The sequence below is a fragment of the Rhinoraja longicauda genome, chromosome 34 (assembly GCF_053455715.1).
Source record: "Rhinoraja longicauda isolate Sanriku21f chromosome 34, sRhiLon1.1, whole genome shotgun sequence".
NCBI lineage: Eukaryota > Metazoa > Chordata > Chondrichthyes > Rajiformes > Arhynchobatidae > Rhinoraja > Rhinoraja longicauda.
This window is the reverse complement of record NC_135986.1, coordinates 12,226,685-12,233,057: the sequence shown is the minus strand read 5'-3', so window position 1 is coordinate 12,233,057 and position 6,373 is coordinate 12,226,685. Positions and strand designations below refer to the sequence as shown.

The following is a 6,373-nucleotide window of genomic DNA, read 5'->3' as shown; positions in this document are numbered from 1 at the left end:
CGTCCCTCTCAACATTTTAAACACCTCTATCAATACAAATAGATTATAAGGCTAGATTGTTATCGGATCACTCACCATTATTAATGAAAATTACGATGCCAGATAAAGAACAGTCAGTGTATAGATGGAGACTCAACTCTTTACTATTGAAAAGACAAGACTTCTGTGATTTTATTCGAGGACAAATTGAATTATATTTGGAGACAAATTTAAATTCAGTGGATGATAAATTTATTGTATGGGATGCAATGAAGGCTTATTTGAGAGGCCAAATTATAAGCTACTCATCTAAGATAAAGAAAGACTATAGGAAGGAATCTGAAAGATTAGAAAAAGAAATCACCGTATTAGAAAAAGACTTACAGAAAACTTCTTCAGATACAAAAAAAACACAACTTGCAAATAAAAAATATCAATAAAATACTTTACATACTCACAGAACAGAAAAACTAATATTACGAACTAACCAAAGATATTATGAATTAGGAGAAAGAGCGCACAAGGTATTGGCATGGAACCTGAAAGAAGAACAAATATCAAGAACAATAAATTCAATTAGAACAGATCAGAACATTATTACTTATAAACCTAGAGAAATCAATGAGGTATTTAAGCAATTCTACACTAATCTGTACCATTCTGAATCTGAAAAGGATGAAATTAAGATAAATAATTTTTTATCCAAGATACAATTACCAACAATCTCTAATGAGGAGCAGATGGGACTAAATGCCCCCTTTGCTTTGAGAGAGGTGGAGGAAGTATTATATTCTTTACTCAGTAATAAATCTCCAGGGGAAGATGGTTTTCCGCCTGAGTTCTATAAAAAATTTAAAGATTTGTTGTTACCACTATTTATGGAAATGATACATCAAGCGGAAAAAACTTCTACATTACCAGACTCCTTCTCATTGGCAATTATAACTGTAATTAAAAAAAAAGGGAAAGACCCTTTAAATGCATCTTCTTATAGACCAATATCATTGTTGAATGCAGATTATAAAATAGTTGCTAAACGTTTAGCAAGGAGATTGGCAGAATATTTACCGAAGCTGGTTAAAGAGGACCAAACTGGATTTGTCAAAAAAAGGAAAATATCTGATAATGTAGCAAGATTTATAAGTATTTTACATTTAGCACAGAAAAGAAAGGAATTGAGCGTAGCAGTTGCTTTAGATGCTGAAAAGGCGTTTGACAGGTTAGAATGGGATTTTTTATTTAAAGTATTAGAGAAGTACCGATTAGGAAATGGTTTTATTAACTGGGTAAAAGCTCTTTATAAACAACCTAAAGCCAAAGTGGTGACAAATGGCCAATCTTCTCAATCATTTAATTTGGAAAGATCTAGTAGACAGGGATGTCCCTTGTCACCGGCTTTATTTGTATTGGCCATTGAACCTCTGGCAGAGCTAATAAGAGCAGATTTAGATATTAAAGGATTTAAAGTTAACCAGGAAGATCACAAAATTACTTTATTTGCTGATGATGTCTTAATTTGTCTTACTAGACCATTGGAATCCTTAAGAAATTTATATTTCAGACTGGAAGAATATGGGAAAGTATCAGGATATAAAATTAATAAAGATAAAACTGAAATAATGCCTCTTGTTGAAGGCAATTATGATCAATGTAAAAGAGAAAGTCAGTTTAAATGGCAAAAAGAAGGCATTAAGTTTTTAGGAGTTAATGTAGATAATAAGTTAAATAATTTGTATAAATTAAATTATAAACCACTAATAAAAAAAATAGATGAGGACCTGAAGAAATGGATGAATCTTCTAATTACATTGATAGGGAGAGTGAATTGTATTAAGATGAATATTTTTCCGAGGATACAGTATTTATTTTCAACACTGCCTATACCTTTGCCAAATAATTTTTTTCAAGAATTGATCAAAACTGTGAGGAATTTTCTTTGGAAAGGTAAAATGCCAAGAGTGTCTCTGGAAAAATTAACATGGAAATTTGAATTAGGTGGATTGCAATTACCAAATTTTAAAAATTACTATCTGGCAGCACAAATGAGTTTTATTTCATCCTTTTATCAAGAGGGTGGAAAAACAGCATGGGTTAAAATTGAAATGGATAAAATAAAAGAATCTTGTCCAGAAGAATTTATATATAAATGGGAAGCGAAGCTATTAGTTAAGGATAAAAGTCACCTTTGCTAAAACATTTCATTAATACATTGTTGAAAACAGTTAAAGTTAAGGATAAAAGATTTTTCTGAACAGCAAAAACCCCATTAGTAAAAAATGGATTATTGCCGTTTGCTTGGAATAATCAAATACTACAACTCTGGGAACAGAAGGGTATTAAGAATATAGGAGACTGCTATGAAGGGAATATCTTTTTGACATTTTCGCAATTGAGAAATAAATATCAAATTCCAGGGAATAGTATTTTTTTCTATTATCAATTACAATCTTTTTTAAGGGAAAAGTTAGGTAATTCAATGTCTCTATTTCAGAATAAAGGAATTGAATCCTTGATTCAGGGCAAGGGAATGAAAAAAATTATATCATCAATGTATAAACTACTACAGATACCTAGTCCAAAGATAGGAATTCATAAAGCAAGACAAAGATGGGAAACAGATCTTAATATTATTATTGATGAACCAAGTTGGGAAAGATTGTGTTTAGATAGTATGAAAAATACTATTAATGTGAGATACAGCTTAGTACAGTATAATTTTTTGCAGCAACTATATTTAACCCCGGAAAAATTAAATAAATTTAAACCAAACTCATCTGAAAGGTGTTTTAGATGCAACCAAGACGTGGGCACTTTTATAGACTCTACATGGGCATATCAGAAGGTAATTCCTTTTTGGCAAGACCTAAAAAAGTTTTTAGATCAATTGATCAATAAGATCATACCAATGGATTCAAGGTTGTTTTTGCTAGGAGATACAAAAGGAATAATACCAAAGCTAAGTTTGGATAAACATCAGGAAAGATTTCTCAAAATATCATTAGCAGTAGCAAAAAAATGTGTTGCGGTCACATGGAAAGAACAAAATGAAATAAGATTTGAAAGATGGCATGCAGAAATGCGGAGTTGTATCCCATTAGAAAAAGCAACGTATAATCGTAGAAATGGATATGACTTCTTTTTGAAGGTGTGGAACCCATTCATGGCAAAGCTAGGATTAAGAATAGGAAGTAGTTAAATTCAGGATTGCTTTGATACCTAACAAGAATTTAAAAAGAAATTACTCGGAAGTGACTCCCTCGGGACTCCAGGTTTTTCTTTTTCTTTCTTTCTTCTGCTTTTTCTTTTTCCTTCTTTTGAACTGGGGGGTGGGGGGTGGGGGGGTGGGGGGGAGGGGAGAAAATACAGAACAATACGTGTATAATCGAAGTTATAGGTCAGTGACTATTGTTTACTAAGGAATGTAAAATGTATAACGTATGGGTTCCGTTAAAACTTAAATAAAATATTTAAATTTAAAAAAACTCTGTCCGTCCCTCTTAAAAATTTAAAAACCTCTATCAAGTCCCCCCTCAACCTTCTACGCTCCAAAGAATAAAGACCCAACCTGTTCAACCTCTCTCTGTAACTTAAGTGCTGAAACCCAGGCAACATTCTAGTAAATCTCCTCTGTACCCTCTCCATTTTGTCGACATCCTTCCTATAATTTGGCGACCAGAACTGCACACCATACTCCAGATTCGACCTCACCAATGCCCTGTACAATTTTAACATTACATCCCAACTTCTATATTCGATGCTCTGATTTATAAAGGCAAGCATACCAAACGCCTTCTTCACCACCCTATCCACATGAGATTCCACCTTCAGGGAACAATGCACAGTTATTCCCAGATCCCTCTGTTCCACTGCATTCCTCAATTCCCTACCATTTACCCTGTACGTCCTATTTTGATTTGTGCTACCAAAATGCAGCACCTCACACTTATCAGCATTAAACTCCATCTGCCATCTTTCAGCCCACCCTTCCAAAAGGCCCAAGTCTCTCTGTAGACTTTGAAACTCTACCTCATTATTAACTACACCACCTATCTTAGTATCATCTGCATATTTACTAATCCAATTTGCCACACCATCATCCAGATCATTAATGTAAATGACAAACAACAGTGGACCCAACACAGATCCTTGGGGTACTCCACTAGACACTGGCCTCCAACCTGACATACAGTTGTCAACAAATACCCTCTCGTTTCTCCCATTCAGCCATTGTTGAATCCATCTTGCAACCTCCATGGTGACAACTCTCCTGAAGCAAGTGTGTCCTGTTTGTTCGGGAGCTAAGACGAAGATCCGATGGATGTGGAGAAGCATGCGGTTCAGCATCAGCCATTAAATTTACTGAAAACATCGCAGAGAAACATGATGCAAAAATCAGTATTTCTGCATTTAGCCCCTGGAGCTACAATATTTCACTTTTTGTGCAATTATTTGTACCTTTTCTTTTTCATGGAACCCTCTTCTCTGTCGCCCGTTTTAAACGCACCACCGTTCTGGTGAAAAGAGCGTTGAAAATGGTGCAGTGTTCCCAAGGCCATTTAACGACATTCATCGGATTTCTGAGGAAAGAACATAATGGACTGTACACAGAATATACTGGACCTGTAATTCTTTCGTTCCAGGGGTACGATCTGACCTGCCTAGTGCTTCTAGGCCACTGCGTACTCTCCCCTCTCCTTTACTGTCACTAAACCAACGAATGCACCTCCACAGAATCCTCTGTCAAGCTCCTCATGTTTGCGGATGACACCACCCTGATTAAACTGATCCACGATAGGGACGAATCTGCCTACAGATGGGAAGTGACACAGCTGGCGTCCTGGTGCCATCGCAACAACCTGGAGCTCAATGCTCTCAAGGCAGTGGAACTAATTATAGACTTTCGACGAGATGCCCCTCCCTCCCCTCACTGACCAGCAACAACAGCACAGTCACATATGTGGAATCATTTAAGTCCCTTGGAACCATCATCTCCAGGGACCTTAAATGGGGGGCCACCATCGACTCCACAATCAAAAAGGCCCAACAGAGGATGTACTTCCTGCGACAACTGAGGAAACACAATCTGCCACAGGCAATGATGGTCCAATTCTATACTGCTATCATTGAGTCCGTCCTCACCTTCTCCATCATGGTCTGGTTTGGCTCAGCCACCAAGCACGACATCCGGAGGCTGCAACGGCTCGTTCGCACAGCTCAGTTGGCTGCAACCTTCTTCCCCCCCCCTCCCCATTGACGAACTGTACACTGCAAGGACCAGGAAGCGAGCGGGCAAGATCATCTCTGACCCCTCTCACCCTGGGCACAAACTCTTTTAAGCACTTCCCTCTGGAAGGCGACTCCGGACTGTCAAAGCAGCCACAGCTAGACATAAAAACAGCTTTTTTTTCCACGAGTGACAGTTCTGCTGAATAACCAAAATCTGTAGTCTCTTTTCTGCTCTGGTTTATTTTCACCCACATGTTTAGACCGCAATGGTGTATCCTTATGGTTTTGATGTGCTTATGCTTTATTCTTAATTGTTAACTCGATGTTTGTGTTGTCATTTTGTGAGCGGAGCACCAAGGCACATTCATTGATTATGCATACTTGGCCGATAAACTTATTCATTCATTCATTCATTCACTCATCCATTCATTCATTTATTCATTGTGTTTTTTTTATTTTGCAGGATCAGGTTTCTCATTAATAAAACTTAACTCAGCAAAGATGGCCAATATCTGGACAGTTATGTATTGTCTACCGAGCATGGGTGCGTCCATCAAAGTTAAAAGAGCGCAGAATTCCTGATTCGGATTCCAACGCAAACACAGAGATGATAAAATCCATTGACCCCGACGTGATTCGAACACGCGGCCTTCTGATCTGGAGTCAGACGCGCTACCGTTGCGCCACGAGTTCGGACGAAAATTTTCATATCACTAAATTAACTCTAATTGGCAATCGGAAAGGGAGTGGTGCAAGCAAACAGACAACATGAATAATCGTGCAAGTGGCTCATCCTGTGATCAGGGCGCTGCGATTACCAGGCACGGCTCCGCTGCAAATCTACCATTACCTGCATGAACCATGACAGGGAACGGCAGATGACCACAGTATGGTTGGAGCCCGTAATGGCCCATTGTTTGCTGGGGACGTGTGATAACAAGCGGGAAACAAAGAAATAGAAACAGAGAAACATAGCAAATAGGTGCAGAGGAGGCCATTCGGCCCTTCGAGCCAGCACCGCCATTCATTGTGATCATGGCTCATCGTGCGCAATCAATAACCCGTGCCTGCCTTCTCCCCATATCATTTGAGTCCACTAGCCCCTAGAGCTCTGTCTCACTCTCTCTCTTAAATACATCCAGTGATTTGGCTTCTACTGCCCTCTGTG

General features: G+C 38.1%; 1 non-coding gene across 1 annotated transcript; it reads right to left on the bottom strand.

Annotated features, from left to right (window-relative positions):
* Positions 1-5,826: 5,826 nt before the first annotated feature.
* On the bottom strand, positions 5,827-5,898 carry trnaw-cca (transfer RNA tryptophan (anticodon CCA)). The gene has a single exon. It is a non-coding gene; the product is annotated as a tRNA-Trp (tRNA).
* Between the last annotated feature and the right edge of the window lie 475 nt (positions 5,899-6,373).